Here is a 19,016-nt window from a genome sequence, read left to right as displayed (position 1 = left end):
TGTTGTTTATTTATTGAATTTAAGGCAAATGTTAATATAAGAAAATTTGTTGTTTGAATTAGAAAAAAAACCCTTCTTGAATTGAAAAATATAAACCAGCAAAATATATTTAAGCTCTTCAAAATGATTAAAAAAAAGAAAGAAAAAATAGCGTAGTATTTCATGGCTGTCCTTGCAATAATTTTCAATGCAAAAGATACACAACCAAAGTGGAAGTTAAATATGACAGCTAATTAAATGGACATTTGGTTAGCAAACATTTTATGGTTTACATGTTCTTATACAATAATCTCTGCTAAGGCCAGTTAGAGACAGATATGTGGAAGATTTATGCTTGTGAAGCCTACAGTGTAATCTTCCAATCCTCATTATAAGAAACCTCTTAATTTGGCCTGTGTATTCGTTTTGTTTTGTTTCCGCGAAAAGAATATCCAAACAAATGCTCCAACTAAATTTAAAGAAAACAAAGAAATATTGACAAAATAGTCTGTTTTTATTAGTTTCCTTTAATTACCTTTAGGGGTTAAATATTTAACTCAAGCTTTCTGGAGAGCCGCACTAATCCTGACACTTCTGCACAGAGCCCCGTGCCGTGGTAATAAGAGGCTTAGCACGACAGATCCAGTTAGCGGGCCTTCTCAACAGAGGGCCCTGGTGCAAAAAATGTTCTGGGCCCCTAAAGGAAACTCAGTTGTAAGCACTATTAATATACTTGCTGCTCTATATAATGATTTTGAGAATCGATCAATGGACCTGCAACCTGCACTAATAAAATTGTACATTTTCTACACACGTATATGTGTATAGACTGGCTGACATGGGCCCCCTAACACTTGAGCCCTGGTGCCACTGCACCTTGCTGCACCAGTGGTAGTTCCGCCCCGGTCGGATCCTAGAGTCTGTGTAAAAGGAGAAGGTCCTTTAGCGCAGACCTTGGGATCAGCCATGCTAAGTCTCCTATTAGCCTATCCCGGGGTCTGTTAAAAAGGGGCGGGAGTAGCGCAGCTCTCCAGCATGCTAGTGGTAAGTATAACGATAAGGGTGAACTTTTTCACCTGTAGCAAAACGCTAAACACTACCAAATAGTGCAGCAGATAAATATTCTGAAAAATGAATTTTAGTTTTGTAGGAGATGGGCTGCAGGTAGTAGCCAGGGACAGGATGTAGTTGTTTCCAGGAAAGCAGAACCATAGGAGAATAGTCAAGAAGCAAGTCAGGAACAAGGAAGCCAGACATCCGAACAAGGGGAGCAGACAGAATAATGAATGACGGGATCTTCATACAAAAATAACCGAATGCAGAATGATGTATTTAAAGGTCTTTTAACAACTGCTGTGCAGATTTTGACACTAATTCTGCTTCAAGGTTACTTGCGACATTGGTACTATAAATATCACTATCCTTTGCACAGCTCCCATAGTTTGTTCTTTCAATAATAATAACATGCACCCAACTGTGCTAACCTTAGTGCACTCCTCTTCAGCCACAGAACATCTTCAGTCCTTTCTACACATATAGATTGGACAGCAGAAAGGGCACTCCAGGCCTCCAGACATGTTAACAACCTATTATGACTACTCTGGTTGTAGAAGCAAGTGGATTATTGTGAAATCAGATATGACTTGTCTGACATGTTTATTTACATTGTAAGATTACATAATTACACATTATCCTAGTTTGCCTGAAATAATGTTAGGGATCTTTGGATAACTAGTGTCTATCAGCCAACCTGACATGTTTTAGATCAGGAAAGTTATAATTGCCAGAATGCAGAATGAACTACTTAAGAATTTATCGATGCATATCTGTTCAGCAACCATGCACACATATTTTTATGAGTTTATAATAGCAAACATTAACCCCCAAACCATCAGTAAGTTATCCTGACAAGAATATATAATGAAACAATGTAGCATGAAACACAGCACCCACTGCACAGCACGGAACAGGCTTACCAAACCCAGCATCAATATGAAAAAGCAGAAATGTTCCAACTGGTGCAAAAACCTTTTATTGTGCAATCTGGGATACAAACAAAGCAAAGCAACGTTTCAGGCCCACACTCGGCCCTTTCTCAAGCTTGAACATCAGTAAGTGAAAAACATTTAAATAGCCCCAAGAATATATAATGCCTAAATGAAAAGACCCCTTCCCCCGGCACTGTAAAATTTCCTAAATAGTTGTCTGGCAACCAGGTTAACCAATGACTGAAATAGTTTTAAAAATAAAGCAAATCAAGCATTGTCACAACAAAAACAATTACAAAAGGTGTTGAAAACAGATCATAAAACATAGGTATAAATAGAAAAGACAACTATTGTAGAAAATAAATCATAAATAACTAGAAATATTGAATTACTGGGGGAAAGTAGCTAAATGTAAATATATTTTAGATAAACAAAGGTGTAGATTCCAGGCATTGAATTTCATACAAATCTATTTGTAACAGTAAACTGTTCTAGTCTATAACTCTGGAATTAATAAAACAAGTGCATAAATGGGATAAAGATAACTAATTAAGGGGGCGTGTCCAAGTAGCGGTTCTGAGCGGTCGCATCTTCCTAGAGCTCTGGAGGAATAAGAAGTAATCCGCCAATTATCATCTTAAATTTACAGCATTCATCATCTTTACAATATATATCGTACTCACAGTATCTTGCTCTGGAAAACTATACCAAAATTGCTGTATCAGTGATTCCAGAGCCGGAATAGGACAACTGAGGCCTGTAGTGACGGCAACCTCACAGGCAGCATTCCCAACCCCCGGACCCCCCCCCACCCCCGCCGGACCTCCGGGGTATTTAACCACTGCTGGCAGCACATATAGATCAAACGCTCTGGTATGCCGACACCACTGCTGGCAATAACATCAGAACCTCCACACTAACAACTCCTAACGGCCTCGCATAATAAATAACACTTTTGAACACACCCACAAACAGAAAGACATCAGAACCCCTGGATCTCATATTGCAGTAAGCCCTTACAAGATATGAAAGCCACCATTAATTGCGAATAGAAAAGGTATACAGTTCCCTAAAGATGGCGATTCTACACATCCGCTTCTTGCCTCATTTAATCAGAAATGGTGCTTGACGATACATAAGATATCATCTATTTGCTATGCAGTCAGTGATGTTCATTTCTGGCAATTACTTCTGAACCAACCTGAACAATATGACTCTCACACAAGAGCCGTTGATCATATGCATTCACTCACTGGACAGAAACGCAACCGCAAGGAGGACAAAGCCCTTAACAGCTCCCTCTTGGACAATTACATGTACTTTCTTTCCACACATAAGCGTAAGCAGGGTCTGATAAAAACCAGAGAGGGATAAAGCCTGAATGCTATTTTCTTAATTTAATCAGTAATTATTGAACATATTAGATGTGCATAAAGGGTAATTGGTTATTTTAAAGGTTTTTTTTTTTTTTTTTAAAGGTATAAAATATATTGACGTGTTTAACTAATAGGAGCCTAGAATTATGAACTAGTTATGTTACCTTGATCTCTCACATTTTATAGTAGTTTGTATGTAACCACTGTGACTGGGCTTTGGGACCATAGCCAGCGGCCAGGGCTGTGGGAAGAGGCTAACACCTTTATATATATATGTATATATATATATATATTAAATATACAGTTGCAAGAAAAAGTATGTGAACCCTTTGGAATTATATGGATTTCTGCACAAATTGGTCATAAAATGTAATCTGATAGCCATCTAAGTCACAACAATAGACAATCACAGTCTGCTTAAACATCTTACCATGTTTTTATTGAACACACCATGTAAACATTCACAGTGCAGGTGGAAAAAGTATGTGAACCCCTAGACTAATGACATCTCCAAGAGCTAATTGGAGTGAGATGTCAGCCAATTGGAGTACAATCAATGAGATGAGATTGGAGGTGTTGGTTACAGCTGCCCTGCCCTATAAAAAACACACACCATTTCTGGATTTGCTTTTCACAAGAAGCATTGCCTGATGTGAATGATGCCTCGCACAAATGAGCTCTCAGAAGACCTACGATTAAAAATTGTTGACTTGCATAAAGCTGGAAAGGGTTATAAAAGTATCTCCAAAAGCCTTGCTGTTCATCAGTCCATGGTAAGACAAATTGTCTATAAATGGAGAAAGTTCAGCACTGCTGCTACTCTCCCTAGAAGTGGCCGTCCTGTAAAGATGACCGCAAGAGCACAGCGCAGACTGCTCAATGAGGTGAAGAAGAATCCTTGAGTGTCAGCTAAAGACTTACAAAAGTCACTGGCAAATGCTAACATCCCTGTTAGCGAATCTACAATACGTAAAACACTAAACAAGAATGGATTTCATGGGAGAATACCACAGAGGAAGCCACTGCTGTCCAAACAAAACACTGCTGCAGGTTTACAGTTTGCACAAGAGCACCTGGATGTTCCACAGCAGTACTGGCAAAATATTCTGTGGACAGATGAAACCAAAGTTGAGTTGTTTGGAAGAAACACACAACACTATGTGTGGCGAAAAAGAGGCACAGCACACCAACATCAAAACCTCATCCCAACTGTGAAGTATGGTGGTGGGGGCATCATGGTTTGGGGCTGCTTTGCTGCGTCAGGGCCTGGACGGATTGCTATCATCGAAGGAAAAATGAATTCCCAAGTTTATCAAGGCATTTTGCAGGAGAACTTAAGGCCATCTGTCTACCAGCTGAAGCTCAACAGAAGATGGGTGTTGCAACAGGACAATGACCCAAAGTATAGAAGTAAATCAACAACAGAACGGCTTAAATAGAAGAAAATACGCCTTCTGAAGTGGCCCAGTCAGAGTCCTGACCTCAACCCGATTTAGATGCTGTGGCATGACCTCAAGAAAGCGATTCACACCAGACATCCCAAGAATATTGCTGAACTGAAACAGTTCTGTAAAGAGGAATGGTCAAGAATTACTCCTGACCATTGTGCACATCTGATATGCAATTACAGGAAACATTTGGTTGAAGTTATTGCTGCCAAAGGAGGTTCAAACAGTTATTAAATCCAAGGGTCACATACTTTTTCCACCTGCACTGTGAATGTTTACATGGTGTGTTCAATAAAAACATGGCAACATTTCATTCTTTGTGTGTTATTAGTTTAAGCAGACTGTGATTGTCTATTGTTGGGACTTAGATGATGATCAGATCATATTTTATGACCAATTTGTGCAGAAATCCATATCATTCCAAAGGGTTCACATACTTTTTCTTGCAACTGTATATATATATATATATATATATATATATATATTATATATATATATATACTGTATATATATAACAACAGTACGTGATATTTTACTTGAGAGAAAAGTTGTTGTTTTTTTTAAATTCTACTGGCCCCCTATTAGGTTGGTTTAATGTACTAAAGTTTGTCAGTTACCCTTGGACAAAGTTCCACACAGATATCCCTCCTTACTATTTTCTGACTGATACTACAGCCATGAGCAGCTAAACATAAACTTGAATCATTATAATTGTTGATGTCCACACCGTTCTATATATAACCATATGGAAGCCTAAATTTGTCTGTTCACTAGATGGCCTCCAGGTCAGCATTGCCTACAAACTACTTAAATATATATCAGTACAACAGTATAATAAAGCTTTGTCAGTTTACACTCTCCATCCCCATAGCTTCCATATATAAGCGTCAAACCCCTTCCCTCCCTGTAAACATCCTAAATTTATGGTGACTATACCTAAGTAAACCGACTAAATGTTCAGCTTTGGCTCTTTGATTTGATTTCTTTCTATCATTTCTTTTCTCTTTTATACCTCTCCAACTTTTTTCTTCCCCTAATTTTCTTTATAAAGCCCTGACATCACTTTTTTTTTTACAGAATTTTCAAAAGAACGCAAAAGAGGACTGAGTATTTATTATTAGGGTTAAAAATGAGGATACATCTTGTTATATTTTTATAATCACAAGAAGAATTACCTAAAGTATATCACAGTGTTGGTCACATATGTTAGTGAATTTATCTTTATCATTTGACTGTGAGCATATGTAATTGAAACTTCTACAATTGTAACCTTCACATTATTCTGTTATCTGTACTTTGTTTTTTCTCAATAAAAAAAAAGATAACTAATTAAAACAACCTATTTTACATCATTACAAACTAATTAGCTGATTAGATAATCTTATATAGCTCCTTTACCGCTTCCCTGTCCCTTCCTGCACCGTTTTTTGATGGTAAATGGTACAAAAAAAGGAAAGAAACAATTTGGCAAGCAATTTTTGTTCTTTGTCCATTTTGTTCTATAATGTATTTGTCTTCTCATATAGCAGAATAATTGTCAGAATGCACATCTCTTCTAGTCAATACTGTCAGACAGCTACAAGGGTACCGTAACATTTCAAAACTCTCAAAAGCTGGACACACTTACTAAACCCATAATGGGGGATGAGGGGGTTACTGAGGAAAAAGTTTTCAAGAGAAAAAACAAAGAGTCACTGTCATGATCCATATAATGTCATGACCCACATGGTCTCTAGTATCAACAAAGTTCCTTGTACTGCATCTGCTTCCATATTTTCTACAATAAGCAAAAAGTTTAAAACAAACCCATCAGCAATTCCATTTCAGTCCAATTTGAAAAACCCTGTGCACACTTCAGGGGCAGAAATACCATTTTTGCAGCTGGTGCAGTTGCACCAGGGCTCAAGTGCTGGAGGGGCCACAGTACCCAGACTATAGATGCACATAGGTGCAGAATATGTACAATCCTAATGCAGGGGAGCCTTTAATTAGTGCAGGTTGTCTATCCCCAAAATCATTATACAGAGCAGCATATACATATTGCTATTGCTTACTAGCTACCTTTAGAGGGCCCATCAAAACAATTGCACCAGGGCCCACTGTTGAGTAGGTCTGCTACTGGCACACTTACTCAGTTTCAAATGACTACAGTTTTGTTCTACTCAGAGACCTCTGCATGAAACACAAAAAAGACTTTTCATAAAACATTATGCCCTCTCATAGACCATCTAAATCTGACAAGCAGAGCATTTCCAGTAAAGCAGTTAATACCTACTTTTAGCTTTCAGATCACACAAGTAAATGGCCACTCTGTAATGATATTATCATCAAATTACCTCTGCATCAACATCTGAACTGAACCAAAATATTTACCATCTAAGAAAAATATACCTCACCTACTCTCCCAGGCCAACCTTTGCATCACAGATGAAATAAATATGTTACAGATCTAGGATTCCTCAAGGATAACTTATAGGAAGGGAAGAATGCATTCTTCAGTTAACTTGAAGGACACAAAGAACAAGACATAAGGCAGGACACCGTTCTATAGATCCTACAAGGTAAAATGGAGTATGTGGAAAAACAAGAGTGGATACAACAATCTATGGATTAGTGCAATATCTGTGTCCATCGGTTCTTCTTTACTGAATGCCTCCAAACCATCCTCAACACACTGAAAGTAAAGACAATACCCCTGACACGCTTAAACTATCACAACCAAAACACCATTTATACCATCACCAGATTTAATTCTCAAACATTATTACATTAGAGACAGAGGCCTACTTCTTCAGGTAGCATGACAATTACAACCGCTCCAACATAGTAGAACTTTTATCTATCTTTTTCATATCTATGGACATGCACACTTCAAAGATGCAAAGAACCAGGACCTCTTACAACACATCTGAGATCCTATATGGGTTTCCATTTTGGTTTATAAGATAGTTGCACAGCAGTATCCAAATCCAATCCCTCCAATCTGGAAGGATGTTGTAAAAAATTATTATTTCTGTGCGTCATAGCTCTTTAGCAGTTTAAATCATAAAACCCTTTGCTGACCAAAACATAATGGTCCAAACTGATGAGTTCTAGAAAAATAAAAATAAAATGCAAACTCTACAGCAATAATAATGTCTTCAAGTCAACCCAAAATTATTCGTAATCTTCCCCGTTATGCTTAAGCATATTTTAATTATGGTGATGCATTTGCTTCTTCTCTTAAATTTATATATAGCATATGAAATGTAATACTCTTGAATTTGGACAAATGCACATAATATCTTGTACAATTAATGCTTTTGCTCCCCCTCTATTTTCCTTTTTATCGCAAAGCATATGCAAAATGCAAGATTTTCTCATTGTTGATGCATTACTGTTGCTAACAATCATATGTGACATTACTTAAATATTATTATATTACAACCTTTTCAGGTGTATAGTTGACACTTTTCAATATTCTTGATCATTATCATCTCCATAGAAGGAATACTTGCTTATAAAGTGATGTAACACAAAAGGAGCTCAGTGTCCCTCAAATTCATTTTTGTTATCAAATTTGCTTTGTTCTCTTGGTATTCTTTGTTGAAAGCTAAACCTAGGTAGGCTCATATGCTAATTTCTAAGCCCTTGAAGGCCGCCCCATATCTCAATGCATTTGACAGTTTTTCACAGCTAGAGGGTGTTAGTTCATGTGTGCCATTTACATACCATTGTGCTCACTCATATGGAGTTATTTATGAGTCAGCACTGATTGGTTAAAATGCAAGTCTGCAGAGGCTTAGATACAAGGTAATCACAGGTAAAAAATAGATTAATATAATCATGTTTGTTATGCAAAATCAGGGAATGGGTAAAAAAGAGATTAGCTATTTTTTAAACAATAAAAATTCTGGAGTAGACAATCCTTTTAAATATGGTGCTCTTGCACAATTAGGCAAAGCAGTAGGGATTTTCTAGATGACAAAATAACCAGATGGTTATGTGAAGGATAAAATTAGCATTAAGGAAAAAATTCTCCAAATACTGTAGACCCCATCCCTGTAATTTCCAACCTGTCATGTAATATAGTTTGACTGGCAAACGTCCTGCTACCACTTACTCCCAGACTGTAGGACATGGCCATAGATAAACTCTTTCCCTTTTCATTTGAGGTTTTATGGGCACACCATAATAACACATTACTTTGCAAACAGTAACACTGAGCCAAAAAAAAAAAGTTATTAAAGGGACTTTCCAGCCCAAATTGGAATCTACATTGGTAAAAATGCTTCTAATAAAATTTATAGCTGGTTCAAAAGTGTTGATTATTTGTTTATGCACTGTGCACCAACATTTTAAACACAGCACTTGCTCATAGAGCTTAAGGTGCTTGAACCATCTTGTAATTAATTAATCTGTTAATGGTTAACATGATACAAGCCCCACTGGAGTTCTGTGCAGCTGCATTATTTAAAATGCTGGTGCACTGAAAATATCTAGCTATGCTTCACATGCACATGCAGAGGAAAATGCTTATACTAAATGGTATGTGGACAACCTATTAGGGACGTAGCACCTTAAGGGTTAATTATTATTTTTGGGCAGGCAAGGAATGTGCTGTGCATCTGTGATGTCAGGAGGAGTTATGGGGGGTATATACGATTGTGTAGGCAGAAAGTCTGCCTCTTATCTGTTTTTTCTGTTCTCAGTGAAAATGGAAAGAGTTCGCTGGGCGTCCAAAGCTCCCAGTAGACTTGTTAAAGAACAAGATGCTCCTGCAAAGAAAAAGAAAAAACAACTAGTATCAGGTGATATTGTTCCACCTTCTCCTCTTGTTATTTCTTGTGCCCCTTTTACTTTCCCTTCTATTTCTAGCTTATCTGTTCCTTCTTCTTCAGTTTTCAGTGGATTAGATTTAGGGAAGATGCGCCAGGTGCTAATGCCAGAGATAATGTCTGCCCACCTTATATCTGGCAGGTGGCAATTTCTGGGGGACTACATTGAGGCTACTGCAAGGTTCTCTGGCACCTAAGACTTGGGAGGCATATATTATGCTTTGGGGTGATTGGAAAATATTCTCAGCACAGAGGGGGTCTTGGAGGGACCTTCAGTTGGTTTATTTCTTGTAACGGATATCCTTTTTGAAGCAATCAGGGGTGTATCCAGGTTTCATCTGAAGTAGAATAGTGGCGGTATCATTTTTGTTCAGTTATATAACATCAAGGATATCACTAGGTCCTTTTTAGTCAGGACAGCACTGCGAGGAGTTCAGAGATCAGTTGGTTTGGCTAAGGACATTAGAGAACCCATCATAAAGGAAAGGCTTAGCCTGATGATCAGGTATCTTCCTTCAGTGTGCTCCTCTCAATATGAAGTCCTGTTATTTGCTACGGCCTTATCCTTAGCTAACTTTGGTGCACTTAAGAAAAGAGAGTTGGTGGCTAAGTCTAGGAGTGGTAGGGAGTGGTCTTGTTGGTGTTGGTTCATGGTAATTGCTTGATTTGTAGTTATTTAGGTTGAAACTTGAGTGTTTTTTTCTTGGTTGAGGTTGTATTTGGTAAAATGATAGGTCAGTCAGGACCTTTTTTTTTGCAGGTGGTGGTCCAGTTTGTAAAAGGGTCTGGATTATTGGGCATTCTTATGTCCACTGGACAGCAGTACGAGTAGCTTCATGATTGGGGGGATTACAACTTGGACTGCCCAGCTTTAAGTGCAGTATTCGCTGGCTTGGAAGGAGAGGAATGATGTGGGCTGACTTGCCATCACAAGTAGGCAAAGCAAAAGCAAAGTATTGGAAATGATGTAGGCATGATGCCAATGGATGATCTGGCTAGTATAATATTGTCTGATCTCTGGTAGCTGAGAACACAATTTCCTGGTGTAGTCTTGGTGTGGTCCAACATGATTTTGAGAAATGAGTGGTGGTATATGTCGTCTAGGAAAGCGGGATTATGGATGAAGTGCAAAATTAACAGAGATGTCGCTAGAGCTTTGCTAAAGGATGGTGGCAAGGTGGTGGTGCATGACAATATCAGAATTGATTTCCCAGGGCTTTTCAGGAAGGATGGGGTCCATTTATCCGATGCAGGGATGGACTTTATTTGGCCTATTTGAGGACAGTCCTGGCTGACAATTTAGGTGGCAACAAGAGTACCATCTCCTCTTTTAGATGGCGACACGAGTGCAGCAAAAAAATCAAGAATTAAGTTTCAATCATATGTAGAAGGGGGGAATAGTGGTGCATCAGACAACGTTAGAAGGGTTTAGCATTCCAGTGGCCTTCTGCATGATCCCTCTTAGCTGGATTGATCTTGAGAAGGAGGGTGTCCTCCTTTCTCATAGGACGGCAGCACTCCTTAGTGGGGTTGTAGGACAGGGTCTGCTTGCTGGTCAGTGAAGATGGGAAGCAGCACTTCAATAGTAACATTATTATTTAATAAAGTTAACCCTTTTCCCATTGGGGTAGGGTTTTTCCCTAAGAAATTGGTCTCTGTGTGTTTTTCGTATTAAGAGTTAGTGTTTTTTCCTTGCAAGAAGGTAATAAAGAATTTACACGCTTAGATATGTGAAGGACCTATTAGGGACATAGCACCTTAAAGGTTAATTATTTTTCCTGGGCAGTCAAGGGATAGTGTATGTGCTGTGCATCTCTGATGTAGAGAGGAGGATTTGTGGGAGGCATACAAGATTATGTAGGCAGGAAGTCTGCCTCTTACCTATCTTTCCTTTATTCCCTCCCATCCTTCTCTTGTGTTCAGTTTCTCTTCTTTTTCAGAGGCAGTGACAACTGATTATGGATGAAGTGGTGACCTGACCTTAGCATTTACCCTGGCTGGGCACTGTATACTCATTTGGACCTTTTGTAAGTCCAGGGTGCCTTAATTGGTAGAATGGAGCCTCCCCTTCGGAACTAGCAATCTTTTGGCTGGGGGACCATTGACCTTAGAGGTTTGGGTCAGCTCCTCAAACCCTTGGTAGGGTAATGAAAAAGGTGGCCGCACCTTTCCCTTAGGTGTCATGGGGGGGTCAAACAATGTTAAGGTTCAATCAGCAGTAAAAGGGGGGACAGTGGTTCGTCAAACAATGTTAGAGGGGTCTAGAATTACAGTGACCATCTTCATGATACCTCTTAGCAGGATTGATCTGGAGGCAGCACCCCTTGGTGGGGTTGTAAGACAGGGTGCGCTTACTGATCAGTGAAGATGGAAAGTAGCACTTCAATAGTTAAATTATTGTTTAATAAAGTTAACCCATCCCCCGTTGGGGTAGGGTTTATTCCCCCCCCCAAAAAAAAAATTGGTCTCTGTGTGTTTTCTTTTTAGGAGTTAGTGTTTTTTCCTTACAAGTAGGTAATAAAGAATTTATACCCTTAAGGTGATAGCCTTTACTAGAAGCATTTTTGCCAATTCATGTATATTCCAAAAAGGTTTCTATTCAAAAGATGTAATTTTGACTGGAAAGTCCCTTTTAAATGAATCTGTTATAAAGTAGTCATGGCTTCCTTTTTTTTTTTTGCAGAGGCTTGAAAATGTTATCAGTTGTTAAGTGTAACACTAACCATATTTTAATTTATTATTAAGCACCTTTGTAGTGTTTAGAAGAAAATTGGTATCTCAGCCTATGTATATACTTGTTTTGTGCATGTAACCTTCACCTGTGAGGGACTCATAAAAGACTTGCAAATATATTTTATGAACTGTTAATATCTATGTCAGACTATTATGCTTGACATATTTTTTCATGTTCTTTTGGGGGCAAATCTATCCCCCCCCCCCACTTTCAGAACAACATATGATACCACAGAAATACAAAATGTCAATAAAGTTTATGTCACTTTTTTTCTAAACCCTGAGAGTGCTTTTATAACTCAATGATTATTGAAATATATTCTAGTACCCAGGTGGCTAGACTTTGGACCTGATATACCTTTACATAGGTAACCATAATTATTAAATATTCATATGATTCTATTGAAATTATATGTGTTTTTTATGTTTTAAAAGTGTTTCTCATTTTATAATACTAGTTGTAAAGGGAATTTTCTCCTTTTACATCAAGTAGAGGTGGGTGTACATATCTGAACATAAAACCAACAGTAAATACTTTGATTATAATATAAAATGTGTAATTATGCATAGTAAAACAGCTTGTAACAGTGTTCTCTCTAAGGCCAGTTTTGTGTGAGGCCCAACAGTGAAACAGTTAATGAGTACCATAACTTGCAGTCTGCATTGTGCAGTGTTTTGCTAATTGCAGGTTGCTGTTTCCTAATTAACTGTTTCACTGCTAGGCCACACACAAAACTGGCCTTAGAGGGAACGTTGCTTTGTAATCTAATTTCACAATTTATTTGCTCCCTTTTTTAAATTTAAATCTCAAAATTGTGGGTTTTCCAGTCCTGACCTTGCTCCATATATCTTCATAATTTGCAGCTTGTTATCCTATCTTTTCTGTTGAGGTCAACCAATTGAGCTTTTGTTAACACAACAGTGGCAAGTTCTAATCGGATACTCAAAATAAAGAACAAGGTGGGTGGAGTTTGACCATTGAATAATGTTTGCAGCAAAAAAATAATATAATCCTGACAGTGCTACTATGTTAATTTATTAGAAAACTGCAGAAAAATGTAATTACATTGTTTTACTGTCTCTTTAATGGGACACGAAACCCCAACAAAATCTTTCATGATTGAGATAAAGAATACAATTTCAAACAACTTTCTGATTTACTTCTATTACCTAATCTGTTTCTTTCTCTTGGAATCATTTGTTGAAGGAGCAGCAATGCACTACTGGTTTTTAACTGAACACATGGGTGAGCCAATCACAATCAATATATATATGCAGGAACCAATCAACAGCTAGAACCTAGGTTCTCTGCTGCTCCTGAGCTTGCCTAGATAAACCTTTCAGCAAAGTATAACAAGAAAAGGAAGCAAATTAAATAATAGAAGTAAATTGGAAAGTTGTTTAAAATTGTATTCTCTATCTGAATCATGAAAGAAAAATTTTGGGTTTCATGTCCCTTTAACATCAGTATTCAGCTAGCTGAAAGTTGTTAATGCCTTCAGTTTAAAGTGAACAAAAATGAATGGTTCCCATTGACTTCAAAATGTATCCAATGTGACCAACTACCATAATGAGGCTGGCACAAAATGAAAATCCAAATGCAATAAGTAATCTTTTCAGCAGCTATTTTAAAAACTAACAGCAAGAAAAAAAAAGATTAAAGGGACACTGAACCAAAAAAATGTATTTTGTGATTCAGATAGCGCATCAAATTTTAAGCAACTTTCTAATTTACTCCTATTATCAAATTTTCTTCATTCTCTTGGTATCTTTATTTGAAATGCAAGAATGTAAGTTTAGATGCCGGCCCATTTTTGGTGAACAACCTGGGTTGTTCTTGCTGATTGGTGGATAAATTCATCCACCAATAAAAAAGTGCTGTCCAGAGTTCTGAACTAATAATAAACCTTAGGGGCGCGGTCCGATATCGATCGCAGTTTGCGGCGTCGCCCGCAGTTTCAGCTCGCAACTCGAGCTATCCCATATAGGTCGCCGTCAGATGCTAACGTGCCGTAAGTCTCACAAACCAGCGATGTCCAGAAATCTGCGTAAGTACAAATTTCTGGCGTCGCCAGTGACTTGCGCCACGTTAGAAACTGCCGGCGCCTATAAAACCTGACTAAAGTTTAAAACACCCGCACTGTCTAACACGCCTCCCTAACATAGCCCGCACTGTCTAACACGCCTCCCTAACATAGCCCGACACGTCTAACCCTCTATCCGCTATCCCCCCTCACTAGCCTAACAATAAAAATGCTATTAACCCCTAAACCGCCGCTCCTGTACGCCCGCCGCCACCTAATAAAGGTTATTAACCCCTAAACCGCCGCTCCTGTACCCCGCCGCCAGCTAAATTATATCTATAACCCCCTAAAGGTGAGCCCCTAACACCGCCGCCATCTATATTAAAATTATTAACCCCTAATGTAAGCCCCTTACACTGCCGCCATCTCTATTAAAATGATTAACCCCTAATTTAATCTACCTACCCCGCCGCCAGCTATATTATCTATATTAACCCTAAGTATATTATAGTTAATATAGGTATTACATTATATATATTAACTATATTAACCCTAATTATATTAGGGTTAATATAGTTAATATAGTTACTATAGTATTTATATTAACTATATTAACTCTATCTAACCCTAACTAAATTTATATTAAATTAATCTAATTCATTTATAAACTAAAATATTCCTATTTAAATCTAAATACTTACCTATAAAATAAACCCTAAGATAGCTACAATATAATTAATAATTACATTGTAGCTATGTTAGGGTTAATATTTATTTTACAGGTAAATTGTTAATTATTTTAACTAGGTATAATAGATATTAAATAGTTATTAACTATTTAATATCTACCTAGTTAAAATAATTACCCAATTACCTGTAAAATAAATCCTAACCTAAGTTACAAATACACTACACTATCAATAAATTTAATAAACTACAAACATCTATCTAAAAATACAATTAAATTAACTAAACTAAATTACAAAAAAAAAACAAACACTAAATTACAAAAAATAAAAAAAAGATTACAAGATATTTAAGCTAATTACACCTATTCTAAGCCCCCTAATAAAATAATAAACCCCCAAAATAAAAAAAACAGCCAATAGAATGCGGGAGCATCAATCTGATTGGCTTGATTGGATCAGCCAATCGGATTGAACTTGAATCTGATTGGCTGATTCAATCAGCCAATCGATATTTTAACTTAATTCCGATTGGCTGATAGAATCCTATCAGCCATCGGGAATTCGGCGGACGCCCATCTTGGATGGACAGTCATTTAAAGGTACCTCATTCCATAGTTCAGCAAGTCGGCCGGGGAATGGATTGCTCCGCGGCGGCGGAGCGAAGAAAGAAGATTGAAGATGCCGCCGGAAGAATGAGAGACTTTGCGCCGCTTGGAGGGAAGACGTCGCGGAAGGAGAGAATTTTCTTTGCCGGCTTGGAGGAAGGACATCGCCGGAGGAAGAATTCTTCTTTGCCGCTTGGAGGAAAGACATCGCCCGGATCGGATCAGGTAGTTCAGCCCGGTGTGGTGAAGGGACAATGGTAGGGAGATCTTCAGGGGGGTAGTGTTAGGCTTTTTTAAGGGGGGTTTTGGGTGGGTTTAGAATAGGGGGTATGTGGGTGGTGGGTTGTAATGGGGGGGGGGTATTGTATTGTGTTGTATGCAAAAGAGCTGAATTTCTTTGGGGCAAGCCCCCACAAAAGGCCCTTTTAAGGGGCTGGTAAGGTAAAGAGCTTTTGAAATTTGTTGAATTTAGAATAGGGCAGGGGAATTTTTTTTATTATTGGGGTTTATTATTTATTAGGGGGGCTTAGAATAGGTGTAATTAGCTTAAAATATCTTGTAATCTTTTTTTTATTTTTTGTGTAAATTTAGTGTTTGTTTTTTTTTGTAATTTAGTATTAGTTAATTTAATTGTATTTTTAGATAGATTTTTGTAGTTTATTTAATTTAATTGATAGTGTAGGTGTATTTGTAACTTAGGTTAGGATTTATTTTACAGGTAATTGGGTAATTATTTTAACTAGGTAGATATTAAATAGTTAATAACTATTTAATATCTATTATACCTAGTTAAAATAATTAACAATTTACCTGTAAAATAAATATTAACCCTAACATAGCTACAATGTAATTATTAATTATATTGTAGCTATCTTAGGGTTTATTTTATAGGTAAGTATTTAGATTTAAATAGGAATATTTTAGTTTATAAATGAATTAGATTAATTTAATATAAATTTAGTTAGGGTTAGATAGAGTTAATATAGTTAATATAAATACTATAGTAACTATATTAACTATATTAACCCTAATATAATTAGGGTTAATATAGTTAATATATATAATGTAATACCTATATTAACTATAATATACTTAGGGTTAATATAGATAATATAGCTGGCGGGGGGGTAGGTAGATTAAATTAGGGGTTAATCATTTTAATAGAGATGGCGGCGGTGTAAGGGGCTTACAGTAGGGGTTAATAATTTTTATATAGGTGGCGGCGGTGTAAGGGGTCAGATTAGGGGATAGATAAGGTAGATGGCGGCGGTTTTAGAGGCTCACAGTAGGGGGTTAGTTTATGTAGATGGCGGCGGGGTCCGGGAGCGGCGGTTTAAGGGGTAATAACTTTATTAGGGATTTCGGGGGGGGGGGATCGCGGTTGACAGGGAGATAGACATTGCGCATGCGTTAGGTGTTAGGTTTATTTTAGCAGATCGCGGTTGACAGGGAGATAGACATTGCGCATGCGTTAGGTGTTAGGTTTATTTTCTAGTTAGTTTAGGGAGTTACGGGGCTCCAATAGTCAGCGTAAGGCTTCTTACGGCTGCTTTTTGTGGCGAGGTGAAAATGGAGTAAGTTTTCTCCATTTTCGCCACGTAAGTCCTTACGCTGCATATTGGATACCAAACTGCGCGGGTTTGGTATACCTGCCTATGGCCCAAAAAACTACGGGCGACGGCAGAAATATACGCGCGTAACTTCTAGGTTACGCCGTATATAGGATACCAAATCCGCGCAAATATTGGCGTCGCCGACTTTTGCGGGCGACGATTTATATCGGATCGACCCCTAGATGCCTTCTTTTTCAAATAAAGATAGCAAGAGAACGAATAAAAAATGATACTAGGGGTAAATTAGAAAGTTTTTTTTAAAATTGCATGCTCTATCTAAATCACGAAATAAAAAATTTGGGTTCAGTGTCCCTTTACCACCAGCAATGTAGACAGAAGCATACTTTCACCCTGCACTTGGTTTAGCAGAACTTGTTCCTATCTCACATTTATACTAAATATCCCATGTAATGGCTTAATGTACTGTACACTGATAGTCATATTTTGATTCATCTCCTCTATAGCATATTGCCTGTAATTGCCAACAAGCAAAACAAGCAAGGTGCATACACTTAATTCTCCTCAGAACAAAGGATTTTTATAGAACAAAAGAAGTATACTTTGGACTAAAGGTGCCTCATTAGTGAAGATTTGTCTATAAACTCTCAATATAGTGGACTGGACAATGATTACTTTGGGAGACAAATCCTAGTGGCGCTCCATTTTTGCAACTGTGCAAAAACACCACAGTTATGCTTTAATTCCCATTTTCCCCTCTCCCCTTATATTATCTTGTACTATATCTCCCAATCCCGTAACATATGCAAACCCTCAGAACTTTCACTGCTAATTTCCTTGTTCAGCTCTATAACAATTCATTAGTAAAGTGTTTGTATGCATGTTCATGTGTTCAAGGACGTGAGCATGTGCACATATGTGCATATATGTATTGTATGTGTGTGTGTGTATATATATATATGTATTGTATGTATGTGTGTGTATATATATATGTATTGTTATGTATTGTATGTGTGTGTGTATATACAGTATGTCTAAAATAATAAAAAACAGGATAAGCACTCAGGATTTTACTATTAACAGGTTATCATTTTTTTAATAAGTTTTAGAGTGCTACTCTTTACAGAATATATGATAGATAGATAGATAGATAGATAGATAGATAGATAGATAGATAGATAGATAGATAGATAGATAGATAGATAGATACAGTATTATGGACGTTTGGCATAGTCTGTAGCTTAGAGACAGGTTTATTACAGCCTTTTTTTTAAAGTGTAATCACATAGTACGGCATTATTTTGATTTGTTTCTTAATGTAAAGGGAGAGGCTTCAGCATGTTGTAGACTTGGGTGGAGACTTAAGAAATCAGAGGTTGTACGAGTTCCCCTTAAAGGGACATGCACATTAATATTAAAAAATTGTATGATTCAAATATAAAGAACAATTAAAAAAAAAATACTTTGCTACAAAACATGTACATGCCCCTGAGCCCACTTCAGTTAGTGATAGAAAGGTCAATATTGAAACTTATTTTTTTGTTATATACTTCCTTTAGCAAAATTGCTTCTAGTAAAATGTCTTACTGTTTCAGTGGCATATGCACATCAGGATCAGTATTGTATCAGTGAAGACTTAATTTGTTTCATACAAGTTTCATTTCATATATGAATGCTGGTGCATGGGGCATTTCCAGCATATCTGTGTATGCTACTGAAAACAGTAAGAAACATTAACTAGAAGCATGTTTGCTTATCAAAGTATATTATAAAATACTTCTATTTG

This window comes from Bombina bombina, chromosome 4, assembly GCF_027579735.1.
Source record: "Bombina bombina isolate aBomBom1 chromosome 4, aBomBom1.pri, whole genome shotgun sequence".
Classification (NCBI taxonomy): domain Eukaryota; kingdom Metazoa; phylum Chordata; class Amphibia; order Anura; family Bombinatoridae; genus Bombina; species Bombina bombina.
The sequence above is the reverse complement of the archived record's forward strand: the minus strand, read 5'-3'. Positions refer to the sequence as shown.